At 48.1% G+C, this 18,632-nt stretch overlaps 1 protein-coding gene across 8 annotated transcripts in view; it reads left to right on the top strand.

Annotated features, from left to right (window-relative positions):
• The window catches only part of WDFY3 (WD repeat and FYVE domain containing 3), a 378,134-nt gene that overhangs the window by 146,195 nt on the left and 213,307 nt on the right, over positions 1-18,632 (top strand). The window contains exon 1 of one of the 8 annotated variants that reach the window (XM_019479331.2): positions 4,583-4,670. The exons of the other annotated variants lie outside the window; for them this stretch is intronic. The gene's annotated coding sequence lies outside the window, so the exon portion shown is untranslated. Of the gene's footprint in view, positions 1-4,582; positions 4,671-18,632 lie in introns of those variants that run through there. 8 annotated transcript variants of the gene reach the window in all.

Below are 18,632 nucleotides of genomic sequence, written 5' to 3'. Positions count from 1 at the left end.
TTCCCCAAAAGCCCGTCTTGTTTTCTACTGCTTTTGTTCTCCCCCCACCCTTTTTCCCGTTACTTTTCCATCTTTGTGCATATGTAAGTGATCACTTGTTCTAAGAGTGAGTCTCAGCAACAGGGATTGAATACCACAAGATTCTGTGCAGTTATTAGCACTGTTAGGTGTGCAAACACCTGTACATGATTCACAAGATAGGCAGAAGGCAGTGTAGCACCTTAGAGGTTAACTGATTTGGAGTGGTATAAGCTTTCATAGGCAGCAGTCTACTTTGTTAGATGCTCTGAATGGACATGCAAAAAGCAGGGGTTCTAAGCAGAGATGAATATGAATACAAAGAATGGAGTGGGTGCTGCTGAGAGGCAAAGATGGATTGATTAAGTCAGTTCATTTAAGGCATTTAACCTATTGATAGATATAGAAGTTATGAAAGCAAGTCCAGGTAGTGAGATGAGAATCCATGGTTTCTGAGATTTGTATACAACCCCATCTGTGGACAATTTCTTGTTTTGCCTGCTTTGCGCCCAGACTGATGCACCATCAGGCTGGGGTGGCCCCCCACATGGGTTGTGCCATCAGGCCAGTTTGCCTCTGCATGTGGCTTCCCTCTGAAATGCTGGAAGCCCTACACAGAGGCATGAAACCCATTTGGCCCGCTGGCGTGGGGCCCATACCCCACCCCCACCCCCCATCCTACAGGCAGGAACTCCCCTCCCCACTTACCTAGCTTTCCAGTAGGTTGGCTCTGTGCCTCCACATCATGGGACTCCCAGCTAAAGTCCTTATACTACTATATTAGTATTCTTTGCAGTTATTAGCTGGTGCATAATTGCATTATTCCCCAGGATACATCTAAGATGCTGCCCTGCTCTGCCTTCCTTATTTCTTGCATCAGCAGGTGCATCACTAGCAGGTCTAGGGAAGTGGTAATTCCCCTCTGTGCGGCATTGGTGAGGCTGTAGATGGAGTACTGCATCCAGTTTTGGGCACCGGACTTCAAGAGGGATGTGGATAACCTTGAGAGGGTTCAGAGGAGGGCTACTTGTATGGTTGAGGGCTTGCAGGTAAGACCCTATGAAGACAGACTGAGGGACCTGAATGTCTTCAGCTTTCGCAAGAGAAGGCTGAGAGGCGATCTTGTGGCTGCCTACAAACTCATCAGGGGGGGTCAGCAGGGAATAGGGGACACTGTTTACCAGGGTGCCCCTCAGGGTTTCTAGAAATAATGGCCGCAAACTGAAGAAGCATAGATTTAGATTGGACATAAGGAAGAAATTCTTTATGGTAAGGGTTGCCAAAATATGGAATGGGATTCCAAGGGAGTTGGTGCTTTCCCCTACCTTGGAGGTGTTCAAGAAGAGATTAGACAGGCATCTGGCTAAGGTTACTTAACCCTAGCACTCTTTCCTTCCTGGAGCAGGGGGTCGGAACCAATAATCTACCAGGTCCCTTCCGACCCTAGAAATCTATGATTTCAGACTGACATGGCTAACTATCTCTGTGATAAACTCATAGAATTCAAATAGGTATCCATAATGTCCAAGTTATGTTGACCTGTTGTGGTCATTCTGAGTTATTTGTAGCAGAAAAATTGCTTTCTCATTTTTCTGTAATAAGAAAATGAGTAAACTTTAGTTTCTGAAACAGTTGGCACTACATTCAGAAAAGTTTTATGGAGGTGCCTTGAGTCTAAAAAGGTCAAAAACAACTGTTCTAATATATAACATATTACTACTTTTCCAGAAAAAAATAACGTAAATATATTGCTTGTTTAAAAAGTGATAGTCACTGAGAACCTCAGCTACATAATGCCCACTGTGAACACTTTGCTACCCGATGCAAAATAGGATGTGTCAGCTGTTGCTCACGTGGCATCTGATCACTGCATGTCACTATTGGAGAAGAAAGACTATGAATAAACAGGTACTTGCAGGATTTATCTAGCATCTTCACTGGGCTACTAGTGTCCTCTGCATTATGTATTTGTGTTTTGTTATAGAAAATACTTTGAAACAGGAAATTTGATTATCGGTTGTTTTCTCCATTCTTTTTAATAGCTAGTAACATACTATAAACTCAGAATGTCTTAGACTAGGGCTACAAAAAAATGACTAGAAAGTCTGCCAGATCTATAGCACAAGCAGTAAATATAGATAATAACTACTGAGATGCTTTCTTCTTTTGCATACGTAGTTTTAGCCTTTTCAACTATTGTGAACTATTTATCTTTTGAAACCATGTAGAGAAAGATTTTTTGTCCTGTAATATGTTGCTAATAGGTTTCAAATTTAGTTAAATGCAAATTGGTAATCTTCGCACCACATACTATCCATATTCATCTCAGAAACTTCCCATACTTAAAAAGTAGTAATAGAGTGTTTTATGGAAGTCTCATTATAATTACCTCTGTAGGATTACAAAACACCAATTGGTACATGAAGAGTTACTGTAAATAATGTAAGCTAAACTTGAATGGTCAAGTCATAGCTAAATCAGTCATGTAATAGATTTTTGAACCTGTTCAATTTACGAACCTGTAAGAGTAAGCCAACCACAGAGTTTTTGGAGGTGAACTGTTGAGGGCTAGCACTCGTGAATTAATCTAAAACCTTCTTTCTTGGATAGTTCCACATTATGCTCTGTCGCAGAGCACTGAGGCGCCCTGCTCCTAGAGAGGGGAAACTGCTAGAGAAAAAGCCCTAGCAGGGTATAAGGAGCCCACCTGTGGGTTGCCCGGGGCAACCAGGTCAGCTGACTGTGAGGGGCAGCGCCTGGCTCTTTTATAAAGCCCAGGAGCTGAGGCCAGAGGCAGTTTCCTGCCAGCAGCCAGACAGAGAGGAGCTCCTGGAGCAAAGATGCGAGAACTGTAGGTACCGCTCTAGCAGAGTAAAGGATGGCAGCTCGAAGATGTCTGAGCAGCATGGTTTTAGCCAGGCGGCTTTAAGTTACGTTATAGCCTAGGGGCTTGTGTTTTGTTTTGTTGTTATACCGGTGATTTGGGTGAAGCTATAAGGGGATGGAGGAGGCCTCATAGGAGACTCACGGCAGAGTGAGGACCCCAGCCCCAGTGTGGGCACGGAGAGCCCCGGGAGAGGGGCAGCACTATTGAGAAGCCCCAGTGTGGGCGCAGAGAGCCCCAGGAGAGGGGCAGCGCTATTGAGAAGCCCTAGTGTGGGCACGGAGAGCCCCGGGAGAGGGGCAGCACTATTGAGAAGCCCCAGTGTGGGCTCGGAGAGCCCCAGGAGAGGGGCAGCGCTATTGAGAAGCCCCAGTGTGGGCGCGGAGAGCCCCGGGAGAGGGGCAGCGCTATTGAGAAGCCCCAGTGCAGGCGTGGTGAGCCCCTGAGGAAGGGCGTAGCAATGCGGTGAACCCCGGACAAGGGGGTAGCAGTGCGGTGGGCCCCAGAAAAAGGGAGTAGCAGTGCGGTGGGCCCGAGAGACAGGCGGCTTTACTGAGAAGGCCCTGAGGCAGGGCAGCTTTACCAAGAAGGCCCAGGGTGGCCTGGAAAGCCCCAGGAGTGGGCAGCATTCCTGAGAAGGCCCAGTGGGGCCACAGGGAGTACGAGAGAAGGGGTGGTATTACTGAGAAGGCCTAGCATGGCCACAGAGAGCCCCAGGAGGGGGCAGCAGTACAGAGGAGGCCCTAGAGAAGAGGGCAGCAGTGCTGAGAAGGTCCAAAGAGAGGGCAGCAGTGCTGAGAAGGCCCTAGAGAAGGGGGCAGCAGTGCTGAGAAGGCCCTAGAGGAGGGGGCAGCACTTGAGAAGGCCCCCAGAGAGAGGGCAACAGTACAGAGAAGGCCCCAGAGAGAGGGCGGCATTGCAGAGGATCCCTGAGAGACGGCAGCGCTACAGAGAGAGCCCCAAGAGAGGGCGAGTGTATTTGACAGACCAACGTCCATTCCAACTGCGAGGCTTGGCGCATGGTATAAGGGGTGGTTGGAGCCACGCATAGCCCATAAGGCTTGGGTGCCTCAAAGCACCCATTTGCAGGACAAGACCCACAAGGGACCCGGGAGTCCACGGGGACAGAAATCGCAACGAATCGTGTCCAAGAGGGCGTAAGGCAGCCTCCCAACCTTACTTAAACATCAAAGACGTGGCAGGCGAGAATCGGAGGGTGCCCTTGGGCCAACTTGGCACGGAGGAAAGGGGCCTTAAGGAGATCACGGCCCTCCTGTAGGACCCTGCCCATGACACGCTCCTTTTGCTGCTGTATCTTTTTATTTTCAATACTTTTCATTTAGTTTGAGCATGGAATATTGTCATTAGTTTAATCTGTTAAATATGGAAGGGGGGAAGCAGAGATGATAAATTATATGTTTAAGCCAAACATCCTACACCTTTGCAATATAAGTCTTGGAGTATTGTAAACTTCATGTGACTTTCAGTTTTGAACCTTTCACGTGGGTCTCCGTAGAGCTCTCAGCTCTCCAGACTTGTCTGATAGCACCTTCATTACACTAATGCTACTAAATATTATGTTAAATTTTATGTTACTTGTCTTAGATGTTCAATCACTATAGTAACTTAAGGATGGGGCAGTTCAATATTGACTGTGAAGGTCCCTCTGATGTTCCACAGGAGAAAGTGATGATGGAGAGCAAACCTTCAATAGACAGTTGGTAACAATGGATCCTTTTTACCCAGGACTTAAAAGCCACGGCTTCAGGTAATTCAGTGGAATAGTCTTCCACAGTGTGAAATATACCTTTTGTGGGTTGACAGATTTGGAGGAGAAATCAGATTTTTAAATGCTCCACAACTTAATTTTAAAACCATGTTATGCAATTTATTCCCATGGTTTATGCTAGTTTAGTTTCTTAATCTGCATTGGGAGAACATAGAGCTTCTATGACACACAACTATTGGGAGTAGAATGTAAAATCACAATAGTCATTTATTCAGATGTCTTTCTCCATGAGGTTTAGCAGTGTCCCCAGACAAGCTTTTAATGAGGATATTGTGTTTCAGAGCAAGGGATGGGACAGGTGTGTGTGTGTGTGTGTGTGTGTGTGTGTGTGTGTGTGTGTGTGTGTAAAACATGTACACACATTACTATTTATTCATGTAGTATTGTTGATTATTGATTCAGTTTAAGTGACATTAAATATTTCTTTGGTTGAGTCATTTCAAGTCTTGGGAGTCACTTGTCTTCATTCTGTTGCTAGTGTTGCATAACAAGTCTGCTAACAAGGAAATAAATCTGCTCGCATGCTTAGGAACCAGATATTGAAAATCCTACCTTATCCATGCAAGTACAGTGCATTCTAGTAGCCTGCTTTTGCAAACTCTCAGTGGAAATGAAGACCACCATTTAAATTAAGATGCTGAATTGTAATGGTAGCTTTCTTTGCAGTGCAAGCCTACTTTAAGTATTAAAAGAACAAATATTTTTATTTTTATTATAATTTTAATTTTTTCTTTAATTTATTATTATATTGTTATAATTATTTTTTTTTTTTTTAAAACATTGAAGAAAAATTTTAAGCATCCACTTAGCGCTAAATGTGTCTTTAGTATTTTTCCTTTTGAAATAGTGGTGTGATACAAGGTGTTTAACTAAGGTGTACTTTCAAGTTCACACTCAAATTTATCAAAAAATCATCTCTTATGAACAATTGTGTTTCATGGTCTTTGAATTACCAGTATTTTCACAACTGTCTGAATTGATATAAATGCTAGTGCAGATTAGCGATCCATAGGAACTTATTTTTAACAGAATATGGTCATTTGTTGGTTAAAATGCTTGCAGTTTATCTTCATTAGTATTTAGTCAAATATAAGGTGCCCCCCCATTAATTGGATTCTACATATGGAAAAGTTATACATTTGTTATAATTTTCCAGATATAGGATATAATTATTGGAGGTTTGCCTTGAATTTGCTCTTCTCTCACTGCTACAATAGGGAAAATACATCCTGAGGGTCAGGCAACCCCTTTGCTCTTTGATTTTCCTGAAGAGGTGACAAGGGTATGCCAGTGTTTTGAGCCCTGCCAGGGGCTGGGGTCAAGCCAAGCGGGTTTTAAGCCTAGAGAGGGGATGATGCCTAGGCTGGGTAGAAGCTATCCAGGCCCAAGGGCCCAGTACTGAAGAGGGGTGGAACCAGGGCCTGGGCAAGATGGTGGCTGGTTCCCAGAAACCAGGTCCAGCATTGTTGGCCTATACTAAAGGGCTCAGCTAGAAGAAAGGGGCAGAGGCCAAGCAGGCATAGGCCCCAACAAGGACATGGAGGTCTGAGGAGGCTTGATATTGTCTTGAGGGGCAAGGTGCCCAGCAGAGTGATTAAACGGTACCATCTGTGAGGCATGGTCATAGATACAGAGGAGGTTGGAAGTCACAAAATTAGACCTTAAGGCAGTTATTATGCTAAAGCAGGGGTTTTCAACCCCTGGGGGTACTTAGGAAACCCTTAGGGTATTTGGCAGTGGACACCGCCACCATTTCCGCCGCACCACCGGTATTTCCACTGCCGCTGCCGTGCTACTGGCACTTCCATCGCTGGGACCCCCCGGCCCTCAGCTTGGTGACCAGCCACTGGGGGACCTCCCCCTGCCCCCCCCCCCCAACTCGCTGACTGGCCACCTGGGGACTCCTTCCTTCTTGACTGGCTGCCGGGGGTACACTGACCCAAAAAGGTTGAAAACCCCTGTGCTACAGCATGAATGGGCAGGAGGGCACCACCTAGTGCCTGAGGGCAGGACAAGGTCCAACAGAGTTCAGAAGGAACCCACAGACTGAGCATAGATAGGGGCTTGCTCTGGGTCCGTGGGCAGCCTCCCTTTCTCCCCATAAAATATTACCAGCAAGGCATGGCAGCAAAGAGCAAAAAGGCAGAGTACCTGGAAAGCCAGAGCAGGGGCTCAGTCCTGCTACAGCAGGGTCCCTCTGCTTTCTCAACTTCTTTCCTCTGCAGTCCCTTCCTCCCCCCAGCCCCCTCTTACTGTCAGAGCCTATAGTCTCCCTGAGCACCTGCAAGTGAGGGGGAAATTTGAAAACACTGACCTTGAAATAAACATAGCTGTAGTGATTTGCATACAGTACTCATAAACTTAGTTCATCCAGAATTGATGTATGTTACCTTCTTTTGAAACCGCTGCTAGTTTTAGCATAGGTACTCCATAAACACACTTTTAAGCAGTACTATTGTATCTACGTACGTATAGTACAAGCTGTGCATGATGCAGTCCAAAACCAAAAGGCGAATGATTTTGCCGTACAGTTTGTTGGGCTGTGCCCCACCAGAGTCGACAGCAGTTCAAGCCATGAGGACCCCACAGCTCAGCAGAACTCAGTTTGTGTGCACTCCAGATAGCAGCCCCCTCCCCCCCCCCCCCGCAAAGGATCGATGTACTAATTAACCACCCACTCATGACTAGAACTGAGTGTTCCTGTCACGAGTCCTGGGATCCTCCAAAAATTTGCATGTACATAAGGTGCAGGGCAGCCGGGTCCAGGTCCACCTCACGGAGGGCAGGGCTGCACTAGTCATGTGCAACAGATAGAGGGAGGGAGCAGCAGAGAGATTCTGGGTGAGCTGTTTAAGGCGCTGTTTCATGATGTTTGCTAGCTATTTAAGGCTGGTGAAGAAAGAAGAATAATTGAAAATCATGAAGAAAGGCACCGGTCAGCTGTGGGAGTGAAGAGGAAGACAAAATGTATTAAATGTAATGGCTCACCATTACTTGCAAAGGGAATTATCACTGAGGTGGGCTGAATGCAATGTGCATTACCATATATATTACTCAGATAGGCTCCACTAACCTGTCCTGTAGTAGGTTACCATCAGTATGCTTGCCCAGTATGGGCCATGTGTTTTATAGTCATGTTAAGTGTTAACTGCATTTCATCAGCTGCGTAGTTGGTGTCCATTACTCAGCACATGCTGCTTTTGGCAGCAGTTTAATATTAGCCAGTGTATTTAATGAGGTTTCCTTGTATGCAAATATAAGATGAGGAGCTTTTCCTCCCATGCTGATTAGAGGAAAAAACCTCATCTTGTATTGAGTAGAGTACTTAGCACAGTGTTGCTTTTAATTATTGTTCTAGCTGTACTATTTCTATTTCCTAGTGTCAGTGCACCCTTTATATAGCATAAATGAAAAGAAAAAAATAGTTAAAACTAACCAAAAAGTTTTTAATTAGAATATTTTGCACCCTTATTTCCTTTCCACACAAATGTTGTAACTTGTCCTGGATTTTGGCCAGCAAATAGCTAGATGGATTCTACTATGGTTTCCCTTGCCATGGGGAATAGACCTGCTTTTTGGAAAACAGTAGGATACCAGTGCTAGAATGCAATACTATAATCCAGGGGTGGCCAACCTGCAGCACAAGTAGCACAGGCAGCCTCTGGGTGTGGTACACAGCAGATTGGGGAGAAGACAGGCAGCACAGTGACTGGAAGCAGAAAGCAGAGCATCAGATCGGGCAGGGAGTATAGGGTAGGAAGCAGAGCAGCAGCTTGGCCAGTGAACCCTGGCAGGAAGCAGAAAGCTGAGCAGCAGATCAGTTAAGGCAGGGGTGGGCAATTATTTGGGTGGAAGGCCGCTTACTGAGTTTTGGCAAGCCTTCGAGGGCCACATGACAGGCAGCCAGGGGCAGATAACTATTCATTTTCTAAAATTTTTAGTGGCCCCATGGGCTGGATAGAATGGTGTGGTGGGCCACATCCACATTTTGCCCACCCCTGAGTTAAGGGGTAGGGATCACAGTAGCACTAGCAGCGAGTTCAGGACTAATGTATGGCTTTCCTACCAGAAAGTTTGCTCCTTGCTGCCATAACCTGTGTGAGATAGTTGGGGAGTTGAGCTTGCCTGTATGCTGTAGTTTCAGTGAAACAAATCTGGGTCCCTATTTACATTTAACAAATAGAAACTGGTAGAATTGAGCCAAAAATGTCTTTTAATGCTTTTATTACTAGCATAGTTGGTTTTAGAGTGAACAGTTTTGGCAAAGAGCTGAAGATAAGTTGCTTATAAAGGTCTCAGTAACCATAGTAGAAAAACTGAAGCATAGTAGAAAAAAATTCTGTTCCAGGTACTAATATTGAACAGTAGCATTGCTGTCAAGGTAGAGTAGGGATAGAAGCACCTGTGTTCCTTTCCAAACTCTACCACTAGCATATTGTAGCACTTCAAGAAATTATTTAATGCACTGCATCTTTCTCAATGTACACTAGAGCTCATTGTTTTAAAGCTATGGGGGAGGCTTGATCAGTTTGCAGAACTGCTCTTTTGATGTGTGTGCAGAACCTTGTATTGGAATACTGCATATGAAATTAATGAAGAATATACACTCTTTTAATTCTTTGAGATGTTTTGATTAAAAGTGCTCCAGGCTCACTGTAAATTCTTTTTGGAAATCTGTGTGTGAGGCCTAATATGTAAGGCTTTCTCCAAACATAAGTTTCCAAAAAGAACTTTATAAATGATGATAAAGCACCTTGGCTTTACTGAATGTTCGTTTTCATGAAGTATAGAATGAAAAGTAACCAGGTCCTTAAACTGTTAGATGTCCTTAACTTTCAGAATCAGCAGCAACATTTGCATTTCACTTTATAACTGAAATAGATGTACTTTCAACTATAATCAGTTACCCTACTATTGTTTGCTGTAGACTGCCCCCATATTATAAATTATTGGATTAGCATATACTTAGAAGGTTGTTATAATGTTGGTGTAATGCATATGAAACAGGAACATGCCTTTTACCTTTCAATACTAATTAAATCTCTGTTTCTGCGAGTGGGTGGATGCACATTCACCTTGTACATGATAAATTCCACAGATATAATTAGACTCCAGTTACCATGTTGTCTACTCACTAGCTTGTCTCTCTGTAACTTAGTATAATGTTTCAAACCTCTGAAATATTTCAGACAGCTGATCTTCTAAAACATTAAGGAGGCAAGGTAGGATGGTACCTTAGAGACTAACTGGTTCAAAGGGGCATTGCTGAACTTCTCTGAATCGGTTAGTATCTCAAGATCCTGGCACACGTTCATTTAATGGCAAGATGGGACCTATTCCTTGATCTCAACAATCATGTCTCTTGCTGTGCCACACATGCATTGCAGGAGGGATGATTTTGGGACTGGGGAACAGATCCAAATTGTGACGCTACTATTGGTCATTGCAGGCGGAGTCCACAGTCATGATTGTGGGCTCCCTCTGCAATGGCAAGTTGAAAACAGAGTGCCTAGTAAACCAGTGCAGTCCTGGGGGCAGGGACGGTCAATCATTTGATAGTGGGTGTGTCTACACGAGACTTTTGCTATGCAGTTGACTAATTAACTGCACAGTACATGTCTCCGTATCTACACCTGTGTCCCTTTTAGGGCACACAAAACTAATAAACTCCTCAGCAGGGTAGTACTTGCAGGGTAGAAAAAACTGCTGCAGAGTTTTTTTGTGTGCAGCAGCACATGTGTAGATAGATGCTGCCCTGGCTGCCTGGGGCACTGTGTGCTTCAGTGCAGGGCTAGCCAGCAGACAGCCCCTGCACTGAAGCTCCCTCATGCTCCACAGCATGTAGAGCCTGGTCAGAGCAGTCCTGGACTGGCAGGCTGACTCCCGGGTTCCCTGCCACCCTGGGCTGCTCCGACTGGGCTCCATGCGCTGTGCACAAATAAATTATCTGGAGCTTATGCGTTCTGTGACATGAACAGGGGCTGCTGCCCCATCAAAGGCCCTGCCCCCTCCCACTGCAGCAGCCGGGTGGGGGCATGGATAGATGCTGGCTGGCAGGGCCCCCGGGGAGGGGGAAGGAGGGACGGGGAGTATTCTTCCTCCCTCCAGCATCCAACGGGTTGGACAGCAGGGGGCTTATTCCCTCATAGGGAGCTAGCACAGCAGTGACAGCACACAGACCTGACTGCCAGTGAGGGTAGAGGGGAGACTAACCAACCTACCTGGACCCTTCTGCCTCAGGGGCCATGGTGCTCCACTGCTGCCGCAGTGAGGAGGGAGTGCCCAGAAGACCCGGTTCTGGTCCTTGCTGATGGGACAGAGAGGGGGGGAATTAAACCCCTCCATGGCCAGATCCCTGCCCCTGCCTGTTCTTGCTCCAGCTGGGGTGCAAAGGGGCAGGGCCAGTCCTGCTGGGCTGGAGCAGAGCAGAGCCCAGCCCAGAGAGCATGCCAGGATGCTGGGAGTCTGGTTTAAGTTAAACCAGGAAGGGGTCTGGAACAGACATTGCATAAACCGGTTTGAGCCAAATCAGTTAAGTCTAATACTACATTCAGCCAGGTTTATCTCAAACAGGTTTCAGCCATTTTGAAACTAGTTTATGTGCACTGAATGTCTATTCTGTTACAGGTTTAAACCACTTTCTGATCACTTAAACTGGTTTATGAGTAATGTCTGTCCCTAGCCTTGGTGATCTGCTGTTAGTGCTCCTGCCATTATTATAGTCCTTTGGGCTGTGTGTCACATGTTCAAATTAAAGTGCGATACAAACGAACCACTAACATGTTCTGTATTCCATGGATGAACATCCTTTTGGTTGGTTTGCTATTTTAATGGTTTGCTATTTTAATTTAATAAATTGGCCAAACATGCATCATGGTGCAGTTTGTGTAACATGTGGCAGGGCCCAGAATATTTAAAGCTTAAGCTGGCCACTGTAAAACCAGTGGGATCTCTGACCCAAACAACTGTTAGCCTAGGAAGCCAAGATAGATGAGGGGAATATTATTACACCTCCCACTCCCTCGTTTTACAGATTGAGAAGGGAGGCATAGAGATTGTGACTAGGGCTGTGCAAAATAGCTGTGTTTCTTTTTGGTTTTGGACTTGGAGTTTAGGAGGGACAGTTTCATTTTGGTCTTTTGTAGGGCTGTCCAGTTTCATTTAAGCTGAGACTGTTTCAAAACCGTTTTGGAATTTCAACGCTGTTTCGATGTTTTGGCTGTAGGCTATCATGCGGAATCACAAAACTGTCTATAACTTTGTCATTTCCTGCCTGATTTGGATGAAACTTGCAGGGATTCTAGCCACTTCTGAGGCCACGAAGCCTGCCAGGTTTCAAGGAGGTAGGTGCATAGGTGTCTGGGAAACTGCACCTCAAACTGTTCAAAGCAAAACTTGTGACATGTGTGACTTTGTATGTGTGTTAAGGTGCAGTTGGATGAAAATTGCAGGCATAGTAGCCCCTGTTCTCACCCTCACAACTCCACTGCAACCAGTAAGTCTCAGGCCTCTCAAAGATCTTACAGGTCTGAGCTTTCTCCAGCTAGGACTGTACAGTGGCTGGAGGTTATCAGGAGCCTCCTACCCGCCTTTCACCAGGGAGGTTTGTGGTCCTGGCATTTCCTGGGGCTGCCGCGCCATTGGCAGTCCCACCCAGGCCTCCTTACCCTGGCAGGGTCAGTTTTAGGTCATGCCCAGGATGATGTGGGGGTGCCTCCTCCCCATATAGCCCCAGCCCTTATACCTCCAAGTTCTTCCTGGCACAGGAGCTCAACAGAGAGATGTTCTTCCCCTGCTGGCTGGTGAGAAACTAAACTGCCGCCTCCAACTCTGAGAGGGGGACATTAAATGGCCACCCTCATTAGCACCTGTCCTGCCACATACATAGTCCCTTGTGCAGGCATGAGGCCTGCCAGGTTTCAGGCAGAGTGGTGCAGGGGTTTCTGTGAAACTGCACCTCATACTGCTGAAAGCAAAGCTCATGTCACTTGTGTGTGTTAAGGGGTGTAGGTTGTAGCCGTGTTGGTCGAAGGACATACCCCAGACAAGGTTCTTTGGGTAAATCTGATATCTTTTATTAGATCAACGGAAAAGGTGGAGAAATGCTTCTTTGCAAGCTTTCAGGTTTAAAAACCCTTAGTCGGGCTGAGGAAGCATCTGCATTTGCTGTGTGTGCTCTTCCTGGATGGAAAGAATAGTAAAGAAGCCAAAGGCTGGCATGCAGTGCAGGCAAAAAAGCCAGTCAGCGGAAATGGAAATGGAGCTGTCAGGGGGTGAGACACGCATGGTGGAAAGAGGATGTAGCAGGTAAAAGTGGAGAGGTACCTGGGGAGTCGGATGTCCAGCAGCTTGTAGCGTGTCAGAATTCCAAAGTCTATATTGAGTCCATGAGTTTCTGTATCTAGGAGGCTGATGAAGTGAAGCTCATTGGCCCGTCTGTGAAAAGTGGTTTTTAAATGCAAACAAGCACTGAACCTCTCTAACCTCATCATCAGAAGCCAACTTTCTGCAGCCCAAAACACACTGAATGGATCCAGACCATGCCATGACAAGACGTGCAAAACCTGCCAATATATCTCCAGTACCCCCACAAACTGCACACCAGAATCTATCAAAGACAAGAATATCCAACTACCTGTGGGGGCACATTTGTCACAAAAAAAAAAAAAAACACTCTGTCTTGAGTGTCTGAGTCCTGATCCTCAAAGGAAATTTACAGACCACTTTTCACAGACGGGCATCTGAACTTCACTTCATCAACCTCCTCGATACAGAAACTCTTGGACTCAATATAGACATTGGATTTATGACGTACTACAACCTGCCTGACATCTGACTCTCCAGGTACCTCTCCACTTTTACCTGCTACGTCCCCCTTCCCTGCCCGCACCCCAGCCTGTCTCTTACCCCCTGATGCCACCATTTCCATTTTTACTGACTGGCTTTCTTGCCTGCATAGCATGCCAGCCTCTGGCTTCTTTACTATTCCTTCCATCCAGGAAGGGCACGCACACACCAGCTAGATGCTTCCTCAGCCTGATGAAGGGTTTTAAACCCGAAAGCCTATGCCTCACAGGTGCCATCCCAGGCAGCTAAGCTCACCTGGAGCCTTGTAACTCCACTGCAGCCAGCAAGCCTCAGGCCTTTCAAAGATCTTACAGGTCTGGGCTTTCCCCAGTCAGGACTGTGCATGCATGTGGCGGCTGGAGGTTATAAGGTGCCTCCTACCTGCCTTTCACCAGGGAGATCCTCGGTCCTGGCATTTCTTGGGGGCTGCCGTGCCATCAGCAGGCCGCCTAGTCCTGGCAGGGTGCAGTTTTAGGTCATGCCCAGGACCGTGGGCCTCCTCCTTTCCCATACCTCCAAGTTGTCCTGACACAGGAGCTCAGCACGGACATGTTATTCCCCTGCTGGCTGGTGATACAGTGAGTGCTCTGAGAGCAGGGTATTACATGATTTGAAAAAAAGGAAAAAAAAGAAATGGATGCGGATGGAGTGCAGTGGGTGGCACTCACTCTGCATGTGGAGCTCAGGGAACCTCAGCAGCGGGAGGTTCACCTTGAAGAATACCAGCTGCTCTACCAAACCAGGATCCAAGGAGGTGTGGTGAGGTGTCACAACATCCCCAGCAATGCTGAACACCCTCTCGCTTGGAATACTGGTGGATAGGACGGGTGTTCCTGGGCAACTGTGGCTGAATCCTGCCACATCTGGCTGTACCCAGTAGGCCAAGGAGTTGCAGTCCAGCGGCTCCACATCCTCGCTGAGATAGGTAGCCACTGAGGCCTCCATGCTACCTGCCCAAGGCTGGGGTCTGGTGCCTCTGGACTCCATCATTGAAGCCATGCCCTTGGCCCACATTGGCAGTGGCTGGTATGGAGGAGACTGGCTGCTGCTGGGAGTGCTGGCATGGGGAAGTGGATCCCCCTCTTCCACATCTCATGGATTCATAGAAGTAGGGTTGGAATGGACCTTGTAGATCATCAAGTCCGACCCCCTGCCCTGGGCAGGAGAGAGAAACTGAGCTCAAATGACCCCAGCCAGGTGGACGTCAAGCCGCCTCTTAAAGACCCCCAGGCTAGGAGCCATCACCAGTTCCCTTGGAAGTTGGTTTCAGATCCTAGCCACCCTGACTGTGAAGTAGTGCCTTCGGCTGTCTAGTCTAAACCTACTCTCTAACAATTTGTGGCTGTTATTCCTTGTTACCCCAGGGGGCGCTAGGGAGAACAGGGTCTCTCCCAAACCCTGCTGGTCCCCCCTAGTGAGTTTATAGACAGCCACCAGGTCCCCCCTCAGCCTTCTCTTGCAAAGGCTGAACAGGTTAAGGTCCAGTAGCCTCTCTTCGTAGGGTCTGTCCTGCTGTCCCCGGGTCATGCGGGTGGCCCTCCTCTGGACCCTCTCAATGCTGTCCACATCCCTCCTGAAGTGTGGAACCCAGAACTGAACACAGTACTCCAGCTGCGGCCTGACCAGTGTCGCATAGAGGGAGAGGGTCACCTCCTTGGACCTGCTTGAGATGCATCTGTGGATGCACGACAAGGTATGGTTAGCCCTACTGACCGTGACCTTGCATTGTTGGCCCATGTTCATCTTGGAGTCAGTAATGACTCCAAGCTCTCTTTCTGCCACCGTGTTCTTGAAAAGGGAGTTTCCCAGCTTAGAAGTGTGCTGCTGGTTCCTACTGTCAGTATTGAAACCCATCCTGTTTTCGTTAGCCCACCCCTGTAACCTCTCCAGGTCCTGCTGTAATCTGTCCTTCCCTACTAGTGTGCCCACCTCACCCCAAATCTTGGTATCATCAGCAAATTTAAACAGGCTGCTTTTTTACCCCATTGTCCAAGTCACTAATAAAGAAAATGAACAGTGCAGGCCCAAGGACCGAGCCCTGGGGGTCTCCACTGCCCACTTCCCTCCAGGTCGAAAAAGACCTGTCCACCACTACCCTCTGAGTACAACCCTTCAGCCAATTTGCAATCCATCTGACTGTGTAGGCATCAGTTCCACAGTCACCTAGTTTTTTGATGAGAATGGGTGGTTGATAGTGTGAAAGGCCTTTCTGAAGTCCAGAAAGACTACATCCACCGCGACACCTGCATCCAATGCTTTTGTGACCTGATCGTAGAAGGCAATCAGGTTGGTCTGACAGGATCTGCCCCTAATGAAACAGTGCTAGTTGCCCTGGAGCATCATCCCTGCTGCTGGCCCATCACAGATGTGCTCCTTGATGATCTTCTCAAGGAGTTTCCCCAGGATTGAAGTAAAACTAATGGGCCTATAGTTGCCCGGGTCCTACCTCTTCCCTTTTTTGAAGATGGGGACCACGTTGGCTTTCTTCCAGTCACCTGGCACCTGGCCAGAGCACCACGATTGCTCATAAAGCCATGCCAGGGGCCCCGCAATAACCCCTGCCAATTCCTTCAACATCCTGGGGTGGAGAGCATCTGGACCTGCTGACTTGAACGTGTCCAGCCCCTCCAGAAGCTCTCTAACCCAGTCCTCCCCTAAGGCCTGGTGGCATTTCTCCCGAGTCTGTTTGGAATCTTGGTCGGGGAGTCCCGGTCCCTGCACAGGAAAATGGAGACGAAGAATTTGTTAAAGATGTCTGCTTTCTCCTCTGGTGCAACCACCTGATTGCCAAGCATATCCTGCAATGGCCCCACATTACCTGGTGTCTTCTTCATTCTCCCTATATATTTTTAAAAGGACTTTTTATTATCTTTGATCCTTGACGCTAGCCCTAGCTCCGTATCTGCCTTATCTTTCCTAACAGCCCCCCTACAGACCTGAGCAGTGGAGGTATACTCCTCTTTGGTGATAGCCCCTCCCTTCCACCAGGTGTATGCTTCTTTTTGGCAATCAGGCATTCGCGAATGCCCTTGGTGATCCAGGGGGCTTTTGGGCACTCTTGCCCCCCTTGCTTCTTGTTGGGATTGTCACCCCTTGGGCTCTGAGTATCGTCTCCTTAAGGAACGACCACTCATCTTGGGCACTGAGTTCCCCCACTCTCAAGGACCTCATCGCCTCTCCCAGTAATCTCAACTCATTGAACTTGGCCCTCTTAAAGTCTAGGGCTACTGCCTTGCTGCAGGCCCTTGGCACCCTGCGCTGGATGATGAATTCCAGCAAGAGATGATCGCTATCACTCAGGTGGTCAAGGACCTGGAGCCCTCTTGCCAGGTCATCGCCTGTGGCCAGGACCAGGTCCAGCAGGGCATTCCCCCTGGTAGGACTGTGCACCTCCTGGGTTAAGTGGAAGTCCTGTATCTTGGCCAGGAACCTCTGTGAGCGGTCCGACCTGGCTGACTGCTCCTCCCAGCAGATGTCCGGGTAATTTAGATCACCCATGACAGCTACATCTCTTGCCTTAAGTGCCTCCACAAGCTGACCCGAGAATTCGCGGTCCAGCTCTTCCCCTTGGTTGGGGGTCTGTAGTAGATCCCCACCGTTAAGTCCCTTTCCCCACGACCCCCTGTATCCTGACCCAGAGCACTTCAGCCTGCCCCTCCTCTGACCCCATCCTGCTGGTAGAGGATGTGTATTGCTCTTTGATGTAGAGCGACACAGCCCAGCCTTTCCTTCCTGTTCTAGCTCGCCTGTAAAGCTTATAGCCCCTAATGTTAACCTCCCAGTAATGGGATGAATCCCACCAGGTTTTTGTGAGCCCTACTATGTCTGGGTTTGAACAGGCTATTCGGAGGGCAAGTTCCTCCTGCTTATTCCCTATACTATGAGCATTTGTATAGAGACATTTAAGGCCTTGGATTGCTGCGTGTGCCACCCCCCCCCCCCCCCGATTTTCAAGACTGTCTGGACCCCTGTTATGTACCCTGGGTACTCCTTGCATGTGTCACTTGTATTGGGTGAGAGGTGTCCTTAAGTCTTCCTGCGGCCCCATCCCCCGGCGAAACTAGTTTAAAGCTCCCCGCACGAGATCAGCCAACCTAAAAGAGAAGATGCGCTTGCCTTTAGGAGAGAGATGTAGCCCATCTCGCCCAAGCAAGTCCCCTGCACAAAAGCATGGGTCGTTATCCAGGAACCCAAGGCCTCCCTGGCGGCACTACCTCCGTAACCGCCGGTTTACCTTGCCAATGAAGGCCTCGTGTCGCCGTCTACGCCTACTCACCGGGAGAATAGAGGAGAATACCACCTGTACCCCCGTCTCCTTAAGCTTAGCCCCCAGAGTGTCGAAGTCCTTCATGATGCGGTCTAGGTTGCCCCTGGCCACGTCATTTGTTCCCACGTGGATGAGAACCATGGGATACTGGTCTGCAGGTTGGATGTAGGCTGGGATCCTCTCCATGATGTCCCAAACCCGAGCCCCACCTCTGCCCTTCTGCCTCCCTGACTCTGTTCACCAGCACCTCTGTCCAGTGATCCAGGGTTTTGCTGCCACATATGTTCCCCTTCACCCTCGGGTTCCACATGGCTGCCAGGATGTGGACTGTACCAGACCACAACGGATCCAGCCGTTTCTTGATGCCCTCCCTCAGCTGCTTCACCAATGCCTGCACCTCTGGTGATAGCAGCTTGCCCCAGCCAGGAGCAGCGATCCCCTGGAACTTCTCTGTTTGGTTCTCCAGTTCCCTCACTACAGGGATCACCTGGCTAAGGAGGGCATCGCCAGCGCTGAGGGTCTCAGTGAGCTTAAGGAACGCCTTGAGGACCGCCAAGATCTGGGAGATGGTATCCCACTCTGTTTTGTTAAGCAGTCCATTGATCCCAGTCTCCCTGAGCATGGCCATCTCATGGATGGTCTTCTGTTGCTTCACCAGCCTTTCCAGCATGAGGTATGTGGAGTTCCTCTGAGTCTCCACATCACGGATGATTTTGTGCTGTGGGACTCTCAGCTCTGCCTGTTTGTCCTGCAGCATCTTGCCCCCTTGATGCTGTGGTGGAAGTAGCCCATCACCTTCTTGCATTTCGAAATGAGCTGGCTAGTTG

The sequence above is a fragment of the Alligator mississippiensis genome, chromosome 2, assembly GCF_030867095.1.
Source record: "Alligator mississippiensis isolate rAllMis1 chromosome 2, rAllMis1, whole genome shotgun sequence".
Taxonomy (NCBI): domain Eukaryota; kingdom Metazoa; phylum Chordata; order Crocodylia; family Alligatoridae; genus Alligator; species Alligator mississippiensis.
The sequence above is the reverse complement of the archived record's forward strand: the minus strand, read 5'-3'. Positions and strand labels throughout refer to the sequence as shown.